The sequence below is a fragment of the Ascaphus truei genome, unplaced genomic scaffold (genome assembly GCF_040206685.1).
Source record: "Ascaphus truei isolate aAscTru1 unplaced genomic scaffold, aAscTru1.hap1 HAP1_SCAFFOLD_584, whole genome shotgun sequence".
NCBI classification, from domain to species: Eukaryota; Metazoa; Chordata; class Amphibia; order Anura; family Ascaphidae; genus Ascaphus; species Ascaphus truei.
In genome coordinates, this window is record NW_027456916.1 from 219,406 (window position 1) to 238,880 (window position 19,475).

Here is a 19,475-nt window from a genome sequence, read left to right on the forward strand (position 1 = left end):
TCCGGCATTAAGGTCTGGAAAGTTTGGACCCGCTGGACCTACCAGAACTGGGTATTTTAATATGTGTAGGTATTAAAATGTATATGGGGTTTTGGGTTTGCTCTGAAAACTGCAGACTCCATCTGTTATGTTAATAGGCAGGAAGAACATCCTGCAAAGAATTAACATAGCCCGGTGATCAAAGGCTAATTGCCTAATTGTTTATGCTGGGCCCAGGAACCAAGGAACTGAGTGGTTTTTAAGTGTGATACTTCACACTAACAATGGAAGTCAAAAATCTGCTTCATAGAGCTTCAAAGGGATTTTTGCTAGACAGCTCGGCGCCTTGAGTGTAAGAGAAGGGTTAAAATGGTATATAAGCCAGAGTCACCCCTTACTCAATAGTCTTCATGATCTGCATGTATTGCTGTGATGTCAACTGAATTATGGAAGAAATGGCCCATCCTGTATCCTGATGGCTTTCTTGTCCTAACCTTTAAGTAAGTGTCCATATTTTGCCTGTTATTTGTATACCTCGTGTGTTCACCTTTATCAAGGAATAAATTATATTTTATCATATCTAAGTCTCGTCCAGTTCAACCCAGTTATATCTTTGGTGTTGTATTATTAATAGCCTGTCTCAAAGCTCCCGTCACAGGCTTATTAATAAAACTGGTGGCAGCGGCGGTATTGAACTGGACCTGTATTACAGTGTACTGCGGGATACTGTAATATAGTGGGAACTCGATGGTAATTGCGAGTTCCTGGGACTAAAGATATTGAACATACAGTGTACAACATATAACACAAGATATGGCACCTCTTCACTGTTCCCCTACTTGTGAAAAGCATTGTCTCCAGAACCAAAGTGCCGGCCATCCGTCTGACTGGAGCCGGGCACCGAGACCGGAGGAGTGCATCAAGTCGGCGCGGGGACCAGCAGCCAGCAAGGCTGAGAGAGAGGCAGCGATCGGTGAGCATGAAACCCGGCAGGCTGAGCAAAGATCCACAGCTGCAGCCGCTGTAACCACCAAACCGCCCAGAGAGCAGGGAAGGGACCCAGCTCCGGGACGGCAGAGACTTGTGGAGGGAGCGGGCGATCGCGGAGACCCCGAAAGTTTACAGCCGGAGAGGTAACGGCCGCTGCGACGGCCAGCCCATTTTCCCTGGAAGAGCTTTCACTGTTGTCTGCGTGGGGAGGGATGTGGTCCCAGGCGGAGCGGAACGAGTTCCTGAGGCTGGCGTTGTCCCGACCCACTTACCTCCTCCCAGAGCCCGGCGCTCAAGCAACTCCGCTCTGGACTCCGTTGCCCCTTGTTGGGGTTAGTCCACCGGTGATGGAGAAGCTCCGGCAGGCGCTGCGGCCCTGCCAACAAACGGGCCACAATAATGCCCGGTGCCCGGGCCGTGCGCGGTCGGGCGAAGAAGCCCCTCAGGGCCAGCGCTCACGAGCTGCGGAAAAGATGACCCAGTTAGCGGCATCCTCTGATGGCTCCCGCCCAGCCGGGGCGACAACCCTCCTCGGGATGTCTCCTGGAGAACCTGGACGGGCTGCATTGGCAACAGCGGTGGAGAGCAGCGGCCATCCACCTGATCCCGGCGGAGAACCGGCGGCGGTGGCGGAGAAGCCGCCACTCCGGCATCCTGCCGGTGACAATTTTATTTGGGGGAGGGTTGGGGTGTGCGGGAGGTGGGTGTTTCACATTGTTTGGCGGAGTCGGCGATTCCCAGCGATGACCGGAGCCCCACAATCCACGCCGGCGACCCTGCATCAAAGCCGGGTACTGCTGCAGCAGTTAACCGGGGCTCGCCCATGGCGGCGACGGCGGTGGAAGAGCCGCGATTCCGGCAAAGTGCCGGAACCCTTTCTGAGTGGGGGGAGGGACAGGGTTTGCGGGAGGGGGTTATTTTACCTGGTTTGGCGGGAGCTGTGTTCCTCCACAAAGACCTGGGACCCTTGTCCTGCACCGTTGTACCTGTACCCAACCCGGGTGCTGTTGCGGCCCGTTGCTGCACGGCCCAGATGGTGCCGGCGGCGACCACTCCAGTCCCCCTGCAATTGGGACCAACGAAGGCGGCGGTCTCTGCGGGGACCAGCGAGGTAAGCCAGACCAAGTCGCAGACTGACCCTGACTTATTTTTCCCTATGACTGCACCACGCTGTTTCACTATAGAAGTGACCGGGGGGTGGCAGGAGATAGGGATACCAGGGGAGGGGAAGGAAGGGTAGCTTGTAGGGCAGCCAAGCTTCCCCATTACCCTGGCGGAGGAGCAAGGGGACTCTCAGTTAAGAGCCCCACTGCTGCAGCCTTGCTATGGGCTGGAGGTATCAGGGGTTGTGGCAAAGTTAGACCACCCCCAGATTACCTGCCAGCCAGGAGCAAAGATGGGTGCATCTTAACCACCAACCCTGAGCTCATCCCAGGTAATGGGGAGGCAGTGTCAGGGAGATGGCCTCACTCAGCTGTCCCTAGGATCCAGGTTAGGATTAGCTAGGGAGAAGCGGAGTGAGGGGAGGCTGCAGGTAGGTAGCCAGCATCAGGTCTCAGTGAGAGAAGGGCTAGTGGTAGCCAGGGAGGGAAAGCAGCAGGTATGGCAGCTAGAGTTCCCCATTACCCTGGTGGAGCCTCAGGGGGTGTCTCAGATCAGCAACCCCCTGTTGCAGCCCAGCTATAGGCTGGGGGTATCATGGGCAGTGGCCAGCTTGTGCCACCCCAGGGATACCTGCCAGCCAAGAGCTAAGGCGGTTGCATCTGGAGGTGCCCCTGGGCTCATCCCTGGTAAGGGGGAGACAAGGTCAGGGAGGTAGGTGCACTCGGGTAGTCCCAGGGTCTGGGTTAGGATTGCCCAGGGGAGAGAGGAGTGCAGGTGGGCTGCAGGGAGGTAAGCAGCAGGAGTCATCAGCAGGGGCTGAGGTACTGGGCCTAGGGGAGGCTAGGCAGGGAGACACTGGGGAGCAGGGGAAGATAGGAGGTCAGTGGGGTGTCAGGCAGCTGGCAGAAGCTAGGGATGGGCTAGGTAGGCAGGAGATCCCTTGTTCTGACTGGCCAGGAGTGACCCCCCTGACAGATTCCCTAGGGTTCCCAGAGGAGGGGCTGTGGGTAGATAGGCAGCCAGGGAGGAGAGTCAAGGGTATAGCAGAGCAGCTACCGGTGGGCACAGGGCCAGGGCAGGTAGGGTCCCTACAGGATAGTGACATAGCTCTTTCCCAGACTTGGTTGACAGGAAAGCGACGGTCTGTGCTTGATAGCTTGTCTCTTGCTGGTGCAGAGACATGCCAGTCTCTGGGCAGTGTGCAGCCTGGTCTGCAAAGGGGCCCCTTCACCATGGACTTGGTTCACCAGGCACTGGGTGGGGGGCAGAGGGAGGCAAAGGAGAATGTTCGGCGGCCACAGTGGAGCCCTGCTCAGCAGGATCTGGACTTCACTATCCACTGTGGTCAGGACAATGTACTGGACAATGCCGGAGGACAATCTTGCCAGGCCAATCCCTCAGGACTTATTGAGTGCTTCAAGGGCGCCAGTGGTGTCCCAGTGCCAGGGAAGACAGCTGGTGCACCAGGCACCCATTGAGCAGGGGAGGTGTGACGAGAGAGAGGATTTGGCCCGGGATTAAAGGGGTTACACCCCATTTGGCCACCCTCTACTCTCACCTGGGAAGCTAGGGGTTAAGTGGACTGAGGTCCAGTAATGTGTTTTGCCTTGCTTCAATATTCAAATGTTTATTCCCCTGTGTAAATGTATTGTGTTATCCTGGTGTTTGCACCCACACATACACTAGGGTTGATGCGGGAGGGAAGGGGTTAATGTTAAAATAGTGATTATAGCCCTTTGTGTAATTTTCCCGCCTTTTCAGGCTCCATTTTGCAGCCGTCCATAGGTCGCCATTGAGCCTCCATGCTTTCTAATGGCAGAAGTAGCGGTTTTGGACCTGTTTTCCAGCGACGACCAGCAGGTGGCGTCCGAGAGGAGAGCGGCGGTTTCCCATTGTAAGTCAATGGGCTCATTGACTTCAATGGAGATTCCTCAGCGCCGGCCTCGAGGAACAGGTTGGCAGCCATCCAAACCGCAGACCGCAAAAGCGGATACAATGTCTTTTAAAAGAGTTTAATCACTTTGGTCAAGTTCAACGACAATTGGCGTGGAAATCTTGGGTTCTAGGGCCCCTGGGAATAAAGTTATTTTTGTCCCTACCCCCTAGGAACCCCCACACACGATCCACACCGGGTCCAGGAATGAGGGACCCCCGTAAGGGGTCGAGCGGAGAAGGAGGGTCGCACCATTGAATCTAATGGCGGCGGGCACCATGCATTGTCAATGGCGGCGCCGGCCATTGATTCCAATGGGGAAAAGCCGCATGGCGAAAAAACGACAAAGTGTGAAATGTTCAAATGTGTAAGTCCATATCTCCGGTTCTGGAATGACCAGAGGGATGGGATTTGGGTGGCATATAGCCAAGGTTCCGGCTTTAATGCATGCCCATTCCCAGCCCTCTCAGACCAACCAGACGGAGTATGGACGAAGGTAAAGATTTGTGGATTTTCTCATAGACTTCAATGGCGGCGGTTCCCCATTGAAAGTCTATGGCGGGAAACTCCATTAACTACAACGGCGGAGTTGCTCCATTGAAACCCACGGCGGCAGAGCCCGTTGTTTTTAATGGGGATTTAGTGAAACGCTGAGCTTTCTTTTTAGCGGAGATTTTTATAATAAAATATGAAACGGTTTATGTGATATTTGTATAACTCCGGTTCCATAGGTCATAGCGGGCTGAAAATTGGACCCTATAGTGTACCACTTCCGGCATTAAGGTCTGGAAAGTTTGGACCCGCTGGACCTACCAGAACTGGGTATTTTAATATGTGTAGGTATTAAAATGTATATGGGGTTTTGGGTTTGCTCTGAAAACTGCAGACTCCATTTGTTATGTTAATAGGCAGGAAGAACATCCTGCAAAGAATTAACATAGCCCGGTGATCAAAGGCTAATTGCCTAATTGTTTATGCTGGGCCCAGGAACCAAGGAACTGAGTGGTTTTTAAGTGTGATACTTCACACTAACAATGGAAGTCAAAAATCTGCTTCATAGAGCTTCAAAGGGATTTTTGCTAGACAGCTCGGCGCCTTGAGTGTAAGAGAAGGGTTAAAATGGTATATAAGCCAGAGTCACCCCTTACTCAATAGTCTTCATGATCTGCATGTATTGCTGTGATGTCAACTGAATTATGGAAGAAATGGCCCATCCTGTATCCTGATGGCTTTCTTGTCCTAACCTTTAAGTAAGTGTCCATATTTTGCCTGTTATTTGTATACCTCGTGTGTTCACCTTTATCAAGGAATAAATTATATTTTATCATATCTAAGTCTCGTCCAGTTCAACCCAGTTATATCTTTGGTGTTGTATTATTAATAGCCTGTCTCAAAGATCCCGTCACAAGGAGTACATCAAACAATGCATGTCAGGCTGAGCTGGGCCTCTTTCCTCTACTGCTCACTGTACAGAAGAGAGCACTGACATTCTGGGCCCACCTAAACAACAGTCACCCACAGTCTTACTGCTACAGAGCAATGCAAAGCCAGGACCTCCTCACTAAACCCCGTGTCATCAAACAACTTGTCCTCTCACTCCAAGGACAAAACCCCACACAGATCAACAACCTGCCGAAAAAACAAATCAACTCAATCGCCAACGAAATGAAGAAGCAGTATGTGACTATGTGGGAAAATGATATCCAGCACTCAAAGAAGCAGGAGACCTACCACGGCCTACAGAGAGAATACACTCTGGCACCCTACCTACTGAAGGTAAAAGACCCAAAACAGAGACAGACCCTGAGCCAGTACAGAATAAGTGCCCACAGCCTAGAAATAGAAACAGGCAAACACAGACAGAACTGGAAGCCCCGGGAGATGAGACTGTGCCAAAGATGTGAGCTGGGAGAGGTAGAAGATGAAACACACTTCCTGTTGCGTTACACACAATACTCTGAAGTGAGGAGTGCCCACCTAGAGAAACTAACTGCTGTTATCCAGAACTTTAATAATATAGAGAACCAAAAAATAGCGATCCTCCTGGGAGAAGATGAAACCACAGCAGTACTGGCTGCACACTATATCAGCACCTGCCACAAGCTGAGAGACGTCCACTAACCCCCACATCCCTGTGTGTAATGGTTACCCATATACCGGCAATCATTATACCCTACCCCCTAGTATTAGTGTAATTTTTGTCCCCCACCCCCTATTATTCACGCTTTGGCAATACTGAAATGTTCTTTCATCATGCCAATATAGCTAATTTGATTTGATTTTGATTTGAGAGATAGAGATAGAGAGAGACAGAGATAGAGAAAGATAGAGAAAGATATAGATAGATATAGATAGATAGAGATATATACAGAGAAAGATAGATAGAGATAGAGGTAGAGAAAGAGAGATAGAGAAATAGAGAGAGATAGAGAAAGAGAGAGATAGAGAAAGATAGAGAGAGATATATACACACACACACACTGCATCCCCATCTATACACACATACACACTGCAGTCCCCCTCTATATAGAAACACAATAGAAAGCTTTTTCATAAATACGACACTTCTGTATAGTTATACGGTCTAATTTTTTTATTCAAGCAAAATTGTAAATATACTAAAGCACACACAAACTCTGCAGCTACACACAATCTGCAGCTGCCCACATACATAGGGTGACCGGTCGACAAAGTCCAAAAGACCAGGACTGTCCCGGCTAAACTGGGATTTCTAGTGAGCCTACACATACAAACTCTGCAGACAGACACACAAACTCTCCCTCCTCACTGTGTCCTGCGTGGAGCTCTCTGCAGGAAGGGAGTGGGAGGAGTCACTGTCTAGCTGCTGCCTCCTGTCCAATCTCCTCAACTGTCTGAGAGCTGGTCTGACAAGTGAAAGCTGATTGGCTGGAAATTAAAACTTGGCAAGGTGCCAACAATTCAAGCCAATTACTCATTGAATAATGCCTGGAATATTGACCAATCATAGAGCAGGGATTTCAATAATGTCAAAAATGTCTTAGCTTAAAAAATTAAGCAAAGGCCTTGCACAAAATGAAGGGATAATTACAGTATATCCTGGTTGAAGTGAACGGCTGAGACAACTTTAGGGTGGAACAAAGGTATGAAAAATTGAAGAAGAAAAAAACCCATAGGCTGCAATTTAGACTTTGAGAGTTCATAAGAGCTGAAAGAGGTTTCAAAGATCCTGTCTTGAGCAGAAAATTACTGCATATATCAGGGAAATTAAATGGTTCGTAGAAATTAGAGATACTGCCGCTCTCCTACTATATGAATGGATTGTATATGTCAATCAGGTGCATATGAGAAGGAGATAGTGGAAGGAATGAAGGGGTTAATAGATTAACCAAGATTCCTATGTGCACTCTCTATGACCAATTGAGGGCTGGTAAATATTCAATCCTAGGGTGACCACTAAATAGCCTCTCACTGATGTGTTAAAAACTTGCTTTATTAAACATGTATACAATGGACAACAATTACTCCATTAAAATAAACAGGGACAAATTACTACAGTGGAGGATATACTGTACTGTAGTATCAACTTTTGTCTGTGAGCTAGTCTATGTCCTCTGTGGTGAGCTGTAAAGGGAGGAAGCTACCATTTACATAGGTACATGTACCTTGGAGGTATGATCTATTCACAGTGGCTATATTAGTCACTAGAAAAAAACACACCCAAAATGACTGCTAGGACTCTAAACTTGTATTGGTGCTGTATTAGAAGTCTGATGTAAAGAGGCACTTAGTCTTGGTGTGTGTAAGACCTGTAGTACTATCTATATATCATACCACTGCTATCATTACGGATACACTCATTGCAGGTGTAACCAACTTGTTTCATACAGACGTATATGATAGTTCAAATGTTTGCAGAGAACTCACTCTCCCATGGTTTGCAGAGCGTGGCTAAACATCTTATCACACTCACTGATGTATAGGTGAATGGGGTAACAGCCTGGAATATCTCTATATTAAACTCTGTAATGTGGCAAATGACCAGATATAACCCAAGTGGTGTATGCAAACACAAGTGTATAAGTTGGAGTGTATCAAACAGTCCTGCAAACGTGTAATGATAGTGCCTTATCCAGCATATTTACTTATTTATTTCTTTTTATTTATAAAAATATTTTACCAGGAAGTAATACATTGAGAGTTACCTCACATTTTCAAGTATGTCCTGGGCACAGAGTAAAACAAATAATACATGGTTACAAGTACAGTTACATAAATGAGCAGGGTATACATTATATACATTATATACAAGACATTGCGTGCACAGTTAAAGAAAATATATATTATGGGCGTATGAAATAGTTACAGACCAGATTAAAATGTGAGACAGCCTTAGATTTGAAAGAACTTAAACTGGTGGTTCATACGACCTGACCAGTCATTGTATGGTTGTACACTGGCGACACACTTTATTCGAGCTCGGCTAGTCCCACGAATTCGGGTATATCCGGGTGTATTGAGGTTTGTGACTGTTTTCTGCCCGAGTGCATTGAGGTATTTTCCAGGCAGGGATTGAAGCATTTTATTTCTGCTGGCTGCAATACTGCACAGTATATATATATATACTGCATTACAATTCATGAATTTATGCCATATGGTAGACACGCGAAGCATTGCAGCCTATTAAATCCTAATGATTATCATTTAACAGAGCAGCCGCCCATCAGCCAGGCATGAACCCAGGCTGGGAAGGCAAACGCAACGGGGCTTGTCAGAGGTGAGGAGCGGCGCATTCCAGGTATCTGCCAGGTACATACCGGGTATTTGCTCGAATAAAGTGTGTCGGTGCAGTATCTGCTGGCATGTTTCCTCTCAGACCTCCACTGCAGCGCTCCCTGATGACATCATAAGATGACGTCAGTAAAACCAACGAACGTTTCACACCTGCCCGGCGCTTTGTCAAGGTGTAAGGAGTCCATTTCTGGGACCGCAGGAGCCACTCACAGCGACAGTGACTAAGTGCATCGAATTTATTCTGACCCATAACTACTTCACATTTGGAAATGACACATACCTCCAGACAACCGGGACCGCTATGGGCACTCGGATCGCGCCACAGTATGCCAACCTGTTCTGCGCAAAACTGGAAAGTTACTTTTCTTTCCACCTGTCACTTGAAACCCCTTACATACCTCCGCTACATCGATGACATCCTCCTGATTTGGACCTCTGGTGAACAGGACCTCCTACAGTTCCATGAGAACTTCAATACGTTCCACCCGAACATCAACCTCAAACTCACCCATTCCCCAAACGAAGTTTACTTCCTAGACACCATTACCATAAAGAACAACCAACTACAGACTTCTGTATACCGCAAACCTACAGACAGACCCAGCTATTTGAGGGACAATAGCTTCCACCCGACACACACTAAGCATGCAACAATCTACAGTCAAGCCATACGATATAACCGGATATGCTCCGACACAACAGACAGAGACCAGCGGATTACAGTCTTGAGATCTGATTTCATAAACCACAGCTATAACCACAGAATTGTAGACCAGAAAATTCACAAAGCCACCAGAATACCAAGAAGTGATCTCCTTGAATACAACAGAAACAGATATGAGACAGGGTACCTTTGGTGGTCACATATAACCCACACCTAGAAGCCCTACGCAAGATCGCCAGGGAACTACAACCCATTCTCCAGGAAGATACAAGACTGCAACATGTCTTCCCTGAAACACTCTTATTATCATACAGACAACCCACTAATCTCAAGGAAATGATGGTGAGGAGTAAAGTATTCAACAGTACAACTGAATGCGGGACAAGACTGCCAGGACGCAAAATGCAAAACCTGCGCAATGCTCCACACAGCGGGCACAATGCAAATACCACACAGGAATCTGGAGTACAAAATCAGAGGAAGGTTCACCTGTTCCACTACCAATGTTGTGTACCTCATCATGTACATGAAATGCCCAGGGGGCTGCTACTACATAGGTGAAACGGGACAGGGGCTAAACAAAAGAATGGATCTGCATCGCCACAGCATCACAAGCGGAACCAGAAATAGTCCTGTCGGCGAACATTTCTCTGACTGACTACAAGATGAATATATGCAAAGGTAATCTCAGAACACCGAAAGAGAGATGGCTGCATGAATACAGATTTAAGCAACTGTTCGGGACCCTTAGCGATGACTGAACTCGAGACCGAAATTTCATGAGTCATTACTGACATGAGAGAACTCTCTTCCCATGAGGGCTAAGGCCATGTCCGTACATACTGCAATAAATAAAGAAATAAATATATATATATATATATATATATATATATATACATACACATAGGGACCACATAGTTTCCACACAGTATTGTAGTTTTGCCACAGCCTCTTACACTTACACAAACACCAACAACATTGATATACATCCCCACTCCAAACACACATTTTGTAAAGCACTGTGTACACTGTGGGCTCTTTACCGATTTATATACACATACGCACACATTATCACCTCTAGCCATAAAACTGCACGGGGGAGTGATTGTCTTCCATCACAGATCACATTCCAGTATGTACTGTTTTTAAGTTTAAACCCCTTTTTTGGCTTCATTCATTGTAACACCGCCAGAAGAAGAGATTAGTGTATCTCGAAAGCTCGCAAGAATAAAAGCATTTTGTTAGCCACAGAACTGTATCGTCTATTCATTTCTGAGATGTGTGTGTGTGTGTGTGTGTGTGTGTGTGTGTGTGTGTGTGTGTGTGTGTGTGTGTGTGTGTGTGTGTGTGTGTGTGTGTGTGTGTGTGTGTGTGTGTGTGTGTGTGTGTGTGTGTGTGTGTGTGTGTGTGTATAGAAAAGAAAAAAAAAAGAAAAAGAAAAAAGCGCCCAATCCTAGTGCATTACTTTATAAAAAATGGATTTAATGTTCCAAAAAACTCAATGGTTAAACTCACAAACAATGAAGATAAAAAAGCATGTATGAGATCAATACTCATGCTCCGATTTGTCAGCAAGAAGCTTCTCCTCTGCTCAGCTGCTCCACAGACCAGTGTGGTCCTCGTGAGTCTTCGTCCAGCAGGAACTCTCGGCACCAGTGGTTTCTCAAATTCTTCCCCCGGGGAACACAAACCAGATGTCCCTGGTTCCAAGCAAGGAGGAAGGAAGGAGGCGGAAGTAACAGGACCACAGATGGTACCTGTCTTTGAGTGAGGTGGCAGCCACTTGCTCAACAAACGCTAGGTCATCCACAGCACATTAACCCTACGCGTTTCCTCATACTTGCTGATTTCATCAGGGGATGGACTGAGACATATCAACCGGATATATATACCCAGAGTCCTAATTGGTTGTATTAAATTGGTTAAATGGAGGCTCCTGTGTGTAATTGGGTATACCACTATACATACATCAAAATAATAATGTTTAAAGGTCCTAAAAGGTGTTTATACAAATCTTTAAAAAAAAATGTAAAAAAAATATATGATATAAATGATTGTTTATATATATAAATATATAAATATATAAATATATATATATATATATATATATATATATATATATATATACACTATGATATAAACATACATTGTATAGTCCAATAAATTATCCAAAATTGAACACAGACAGATATTTCAAACATAAATTTCTAACATTTAACTATCTGAAAACAAATGCTTTAACAGTGGAAACATATACTAAACTAAATAAGTTGGCTTTGATTAAAATTAAATTATAAATACAAGCTTACAGAGAGGAGGATATAATGATTTATTAATTCATTAAATAATTTGTTGGCTAGATATTTGATAGTATAGGTAAAACTATATAGATCATATAATACCAGTAATGTAACAAACCAATTAAAAAATGAAAAATAACATATGAATGAAAAGAACAAACTAGAGAAAACTAGTTTGTTCTTTTCATTCATATTTTATTTTTGATTTTTTAATTGGTTTGTTACATTACTGGTATTATATGACAATCTATATAGTTTTACCTATACTATCAAATATCTAGCCAACAAATTATTTAATTAATAAATCATTATGTCCTCCTCTCTATAAGCATGTATTTATAATTTAATTTTAATCAAAGCCAACTTATTTAGTTTAGTATATGTTTTCACTGTTAAAGCATTTGTTTTCAGATAGTTAAATGTTAGAAATTTATGTTTGAAATATCTGTCTGTGTTCAATTTTGGATAATTTATTGGACTATACAATGTATGTTTATATCATAGTTTTTGTTTATATATATCATTGAAAACTGTGCTAATAGAGATTTATTTATATGTTTTAAGATTTGTATAATCTGTATAAACACCTTTTAGGACCTTTAAACATTATTATTTTGATGTATGTATAGTGGTATACCCAATTACACACAGGAGCCTCCATTTATCCAATTTAATACAACCAATTAGGACTCTGGGTATATATATCCGGTTGATATGTCTCAGTCCATCCCGATGAAATCAGCAAGTATGAGGAAATGCGTAGGGTTAATGTGCTGTGGATGACCTAGCGTTTGTTGAGCAAGTGGCTGCCACCTCACTCAAAGACAGGTACCATCTGTGGTCCTGTTACTTCCGCCTCCTTCCTTCCTCCTTGCTTGGAACCAGGGACATCTGGTTTGTGTTCCCCGGGGGAAGAATTTGAGAAACCACTGGTGCCGAGAGTTCCTGCTGGATGGAGACTCACGTGGACCACACTGGTCTGTGGAGCAGCTGAGCAGAGGAGAAGCTTCTTGCTGACAAATCGGAGCATGAGTATTGATCTCATACATGCTTTTTTATCTTCATTGTTTGTGAGTTTAACCATTGAGTTTTTTGGAACATTAAATCCATTTTTTATACGGTAATGCACTAGGATTGGGCGCTTTTTTTCTTTTTCTCTACAGGTTGAGTGGGGAGGTCGTTGGGCCCTATCAGAAGGCTGCCTGTTTCCTGTGTCAGTGTTTTTGATTTGCTGTATTGGACTTCATTTTTTGGACACATAAGGATATTATGTTTTAAGTATTGTCATTTTTTTGTTCATATATTTTTTATTAGTATTTAATACATTTTTGTGGTTAAATAGGCATCCACAGCACTATTTTTAATTTATTTATTTTATTTTATGGTGTATAATTGGATGTTGATTATATATGAAACACCTCTAGTGTGTTAAAGAGTTACTACAATATGATGTTAAATACTGACAAGTCTAAAGTGCACTAGATCAATATATACTGTAATGTATTACAATGCATATACCAAAATAAAGAATGGAGGAATAAAAATAATATAAAAAACACAATAAATGGTTAAAAATCAAGTGATTGAAAAAATGTCCATATGAAACAATCAGATACCAAACCAATGATGTGATCTGGAAAAGTCTGACAATGATTTGTCAAGATACTGGCAGCCTTCTTCTTGGGCACAACAACCTCCCTTGACAGACCTAACAGAAACAAAAGATGAAAAAGCGCCCGATCTCCGTGTATTAACGTAAATAAAATTTAATAAAATATGGACATCACGATTCAAAACTCACAAGATTCCAAATATAAAAAGCATTGTATGAGTAATACTCATTCTCCGACCCGTCGTGTGTTAACGCCACGGCACCTCTGCTCCACTGGGGGCGCTCCGGACTGACGCCACGGCAGCTCTGCTCCACTGGGGGCGCTCCCGACTGATGTCACGCCTCTCTAGATGGTGTTACACCTTGGAGGTTCCTCCGGCAACATCCGTCTCTTGGATGTAAGTTCCCTTTGTGGTATAGAGTCCCAATACACAGGAACAGGGTCTGGCTTCACTCTCACAACTGGCACTAATTCTGAGCACTTATAAAATGACAATAGTAACACGTCCCTACGCGTTTCTTCAGACTAGGGGAAACAAAAAAGAAAAAAGCGCAAGGCCCATAGAGTAGTATGATTCTGTTTATAAGCAATTTAAAACGGTTATAAACACTTACAACAATGTAGTTGGTACAGGCACTTCGGTACTGAGATTAGACCGCAGGAACAGAGGCACGTTGCTCCCTCTCCAAACATAGCTCAACCCCCGATCGATGACACACGCCGACGTCACGAGTCACCTGACGCAGAAGTGAAGGAGTTCGCCGATCGAGAGGAGAAGGAGGGCAAGGACTCATACAAACCCTGACAAACAGACGAGCAACGTGCCTCTGTTCCTGCGGTCTAATCTCAGTACCGAAGTGCCTGTACCAACTACATTGTTGTAAGTGTTTATAACCGTTTTAAATTGCTTATAAACAGAATCATACTACTCTATGGGCCTTGCGCTTTTTTCTTTCCCCTGTCTCTAATTTCTTCTGGTTCCGAGGTTGGTTCCAGATGCAAAGAAGCTGCATACCCATAATTTTCGTGACTGGACTCTATATGTGGGAACCCGATTTTTGAAATTCTTCAAACTTTAAGTATTAATTTTTCCTTTTTGTAGTAATTGTTTATTTTATTGTGTAAATCCCATCCATTTTATGCGATACATGTATGTATATATATATATATATATATATCAATTTTGTTAGTAAGAGCGCTGGTGGACACAGTGGATGATAGAGGGGTTAACACCCATCTAGACTCTTACTGTGTTTAACTCATTCAAACTACAGTATATTCAGTTTCTTCAGACTAAGCTGATTTCTTCAGGGGATAAAGGTTAATAGGATCAGGGTGGTTTAAATATATCAAAAACGCAAAGGATGACGGAGTGTGTCCTAGACTGACCAATGGTGTTCGGCAGTAGCTTCAAGTAATAAACTGCCTGGTAACCAAGCTAGAGATGGTGGGGAAGAAAACGGGAAAAACGGGAAGGGGGGGGAAGGAGACGAAGAAGGGGCTGATGGTGTAGTAGTACAAAAAACCTTTTAATAAACAAACACATAAAAAGCCCCCCTGAGGGCGTACTCACACTCTGTACTGCCACTCAGGGCACATAAAAGTATCTTTGCAGCCAATGCTGTCCGGTGTGCGTTTCCTCCGTCTTTGACAGTCTCTGGCGATCCCCAGAAGCGGCCGCTGGGGTCCTCGTACAGCTTGACTGGAGTCGGCGTCTGACGTCACGATCAACCGGGAACGGATTGCCTCCTCCTCCTCTTCCACTCAACGCGTTTCGCAAGATAGGGTTAACTTGCTTCGTCAACACTCCTGGCAAAGCAAGTTAACCCTATCTTGCGAAACACGTTGAGTGGAAGAGGAGGAGGCAAAGATACTTTTATGTGCCCTGAGTGGCAGTACAGTGTGAGTACGCCCTCAGGGGTGTTTTTATACGTTTGTTTATTAAAAGGTGTTTTGTACTACTACACCATCAGCCCCTTCTTTGTCTCCTTCCCCCCCCCCCCCCCCTTCCCGTTTTCTTCCCCACCATCCCTAGCTTGGCTACCAGGCAGTTCACCACTTGAAGCCGAACACCATTGGTCAGTCTAGGACACACTCCCTCATCCTTTGCGTTTTTGGTTCTCTAGAGGATTGTGGCTTCCCCCTTATGAGGTTGAGTGGTCCTTTGACTTTATATTTTATTTGTCGTTACTTTTATTTTGTATTGCTTATTTTCCTTTTTTTGCATTTGCTTGATTATTTTATTCACCACTGGTTGGTGCTGTGGGTACTGTACCAAGGAAGCGCCGGGCAGTCTATTTCTGTTTTTTATTCCTGGGTTAAATATATCCCTGACCAATCCATGAAGACTTCTTATAATTGATTAATTTTATACACATGATAATCAATTGAATTGTGCAAAACTATCAATTAATATATTTCTAGCACATATTGATGCTAAATCTATGTACATACATATGTATAATGTAATATAATAACTTAATACAATTATTTCTGCACATACAGTTTTGGATGGTTGTTAAACTAATTCATTTTAAGGCTATTAAATGAACTGTTTGAGGATGGCATACAAAAAATACATACATATTGAATCGATTCAAGGGAGGGGTATGGTTACATCATAGAATGAACGAGAGCAGTGTGGTTGTAGATCAATTAATTTAATTAACTAACTCAATTCATTATCAGGTTTAACCATGACAATATGAATGTCTTCATGGATTCGTCAGTGGATATATTTAAACCAATAGATAGAGAAAATTGTGGGGTGCTCTAAACTCCAGGCTTGCAGCTTATATAAGCACAGCTTGATAGAAGTTCCTCTATGGTGGAAATACCTGTATATATAATAATGTATACCAACACCTTTACTGTTGAACATAAACAAATTTCCACAATATGTCGACTACCTGGTAAGATTCCACATTCACTGCGGTAAGAATCCACACATCCTAGTGTCCAGACAAATAGAGATCGACGTGGAAGTAAATAGGTGTGTACAACAAGAGTAATAAGACTCACGTTTGGTAGGTATATTTTTCTTATTTTTCAAAGACCTAACGGTTGAAACGCGTTGGTGGGGTCTTTCGTACCCTGTGATGTAGCTGTTTTTACTCGGATTCAATAAATTGTCATATATTATGGGTACGCACTCTGTTTAACCTTTTTTTGTCCTATATCCTGGTGCAAGTTTTTCTTACCTTGTCTATCGATATATTTAAACCACCCTGATCCTACCAACCTTTATCCCCTGAAGAAATCAGCTTAGTCTGAAGAAACGCGTAGGGACGTGTTACTACTGTCATTTTATAAGTGCTCAGAATTAGTGCCAGTTGTGAGAGTGAAGCCAGACCCTGTTCCTGTGTATTGGGACTCTATACCACAAAGGGAACTTACATCCAAGAGACGGGAGTTGCCGGAGGAACCTCCAAGGTGTAACACCATCTAGAGAGGCGTGACGTCAGTCAGGAGCACCCCCAGTGGAGCAGAGCTGCCGTGACGTCAGTCCGGAGCGCCCCCAGTGGAGCAGAGCTGCCGTGGCGTCAGTCGGGAGCGCCCCCAGTGGAGCAGAGCTGCCGTGGCGGTAACACACGACGGGTCGGAGAATGAGTATTACTCATACAATGCTTTTTATATTTGGAATCTTGTGAGTTTTGAATCGTGATGTCCATATTTTATTAAATTTTATTTACGTTAATACACGGAGATCGGGCGCTTTTTCTTCTTTTTTTCTGTTATATATTTATATAAAATGGGAAACTTACAGAGACAGTAGGGGAGGGAATAAGTGCTGTAGATGGCAGTGCTTGGTCACAATGGCTGGTAGGGGTGACTGAGTGGGACAATAGCCATGAGTGCAGGCTATTGGGATACTTGATTTGTGGGGGGAGATTTAAGGCTGGTCAGTGTTAACCTTTTCATTTAACACCATTTACAGAAGAGGTGGCAGGGAGGCGTGGGTGAGATCAGGTGTGTATGTCTAACTTCAGGCTATGGGGAGATCCCCAGCAGCAGGAATGAGCAGATAGAGGGTGTGAATAGATGATTTGTGTGGGTGTTTTTTATTGAGGGATATAGATGTTGTTGGGAGAGAGGTGTATAAATAATGGTGCAGTGGGGAGTGGAAAAGTTGGAGAGAACAGAGACATTCACAAAGGAGTGAGGAAACAGTAAACAGAAAAAGCAGTAGGGAGGGCATAGTGAGATGCAGGAGGAGAGACAGGCCAGGTACTGGAGGATAAAAATGAACAAATAATCACAGATATTAAAAGTTAATATCTCACAGTGGCAACGTTGTAATGCAGAGTCCAGATCTTCCTCCAATCTTCACCTCCAAATTCAACTCCAAAATTAACTCTTGTAGACACTTCAGATGTGACACAACCATATTCCCATGACCTGTTATTTATATTATTTGTTATTTATATGATTACCATACAATACACATACTAATACAATACACACACACACACACACACACACACACACACACACACACACACACACACACACACACACACACACACACACTAATACAACACACACACACACACACACACACACACACACACACACAATACACACACACACACACACTAATACAATACACACACACTAATACAATACAATACACACACACACACACACACAATACACACACACACACACACTAATACAATACACACACACACACACACACACACTAATGCAATACACACACACACACACTAATACACACACACACACTAATACAATACACACACACACTAACACAATACAATACACACACACACATACAATACACACACACACACTAATACAATACACACACACACACTAATACAATACACACACACACACACACTAATACAATACACACACACACTAATACAATATACACACACACTAATACAATACACACACACACTAATACAATACAATACACACACACACTAATACAATACACACACACACACTAATACAATACACACACACACACACACACACACACTAATACAATACACACACACACACACTAATACAATACAATACAATACACACACACTAATACAATACACACACTAATACAATACAATACACACACACTAATACAATACAATACACACACACTAATACAATACAATACAATACACACACTAATACAATACACACACTAATACAATACACACACACACACACTAATACAATACACACACACATACTAATACACACACACACGCACACACTAATACAATACACACACACACTAATACAATACACACACACACTAATACAATACACACACACACACACACTAATACACACACACACACACACACACACACTAATACAATACACACACACACTAATACAATACACACACACACACACACTAGAGGGGGGACTGGCTCTGGCGATCCTCCCCACCTTCACCACATGTGAAGGGGGAGGGGGGGGTGAGGCAGCAGGGGGAGAGAGGGAGAGAGGGGGGGAGAGGCTGCAGGGGGAGAGAGGGGGGGAGAGGCTGCAGGGGGAGAGAGGGAAAGAGGGGGGGAGAGGCTGCAGGGGGAGAGAGCGGGGAGAGGCTGCAGGGGGAGAGGAGGGGGGGAGAGGCTGCAGGGAGAGAGGAGGGGGGGAGAGGCTACAGGGGGAGAGGCTACAGGGAGAGAGGCTGCAGGGAGAGAGGGGGGGGAGAGAGGCTGCAGGGAGAGAGGGGCGGGAGAGAGGCTGCAGGGAGAGAGGGGGGGAGAGAGACTGCAGGGAGAGAGGCTGCAGGGAGAGGGGGGAGAGAAAGGGGAGAGAGAGAGGGGAGAGAGAGGGGGGTAGAGAGAGGGGGGTAGAGAGAGGGGGGGGTAGAGAGGGGGGGTAGAGGGGGCAGAGAGAGGGGGGAGAGAGAGGGGGCAGAGAGAGGGAGAGGGGGGAGAGAGGGGGGAGAGAGGAGGAGAGAAAGGGAGAGAGGGGGGGAGAGAGGGGGGGAGAGAGAGAAGGGGAGAGAGAGAGAGGGGGAGAGAGAGAGAGGGGGAGAGAGAGAGAGGGGGAGAGAGAGAGGGGGCGAGAGAGGGGGGAGAGAGGGGGGAGAGAGGGGGGAGAGAGAGAGGGGAGAGAGGAGAGAGAGGGGA

At 44.7% G+C, this 19,475-nt stretch overlaps 1 protein-coding gene across 2 annotated transcripts in view; it reads right to left on the reverse strand.

Moving 5' to 3' along the window:
- The window catches only part of LOC142485397 (uncharacterized), a 108,541-nt gene extending 90,766 nt beyond the window's left edge, over positions 1-17,775 (reverse strand). For both annotated transcript variants that reach the window (XM_075584413.1, XM_075584415.1), the window contains exon 1: positions 17,640-17,775. The gene's annotated coding sequence lies outside the window, so the exon portion shown is untranslated. The remainder of the gene's footprint in view (positions 1-17,639) is intronic.
- Positions 17,776-19,475: the final 1,700 nt, after the last annotated feature.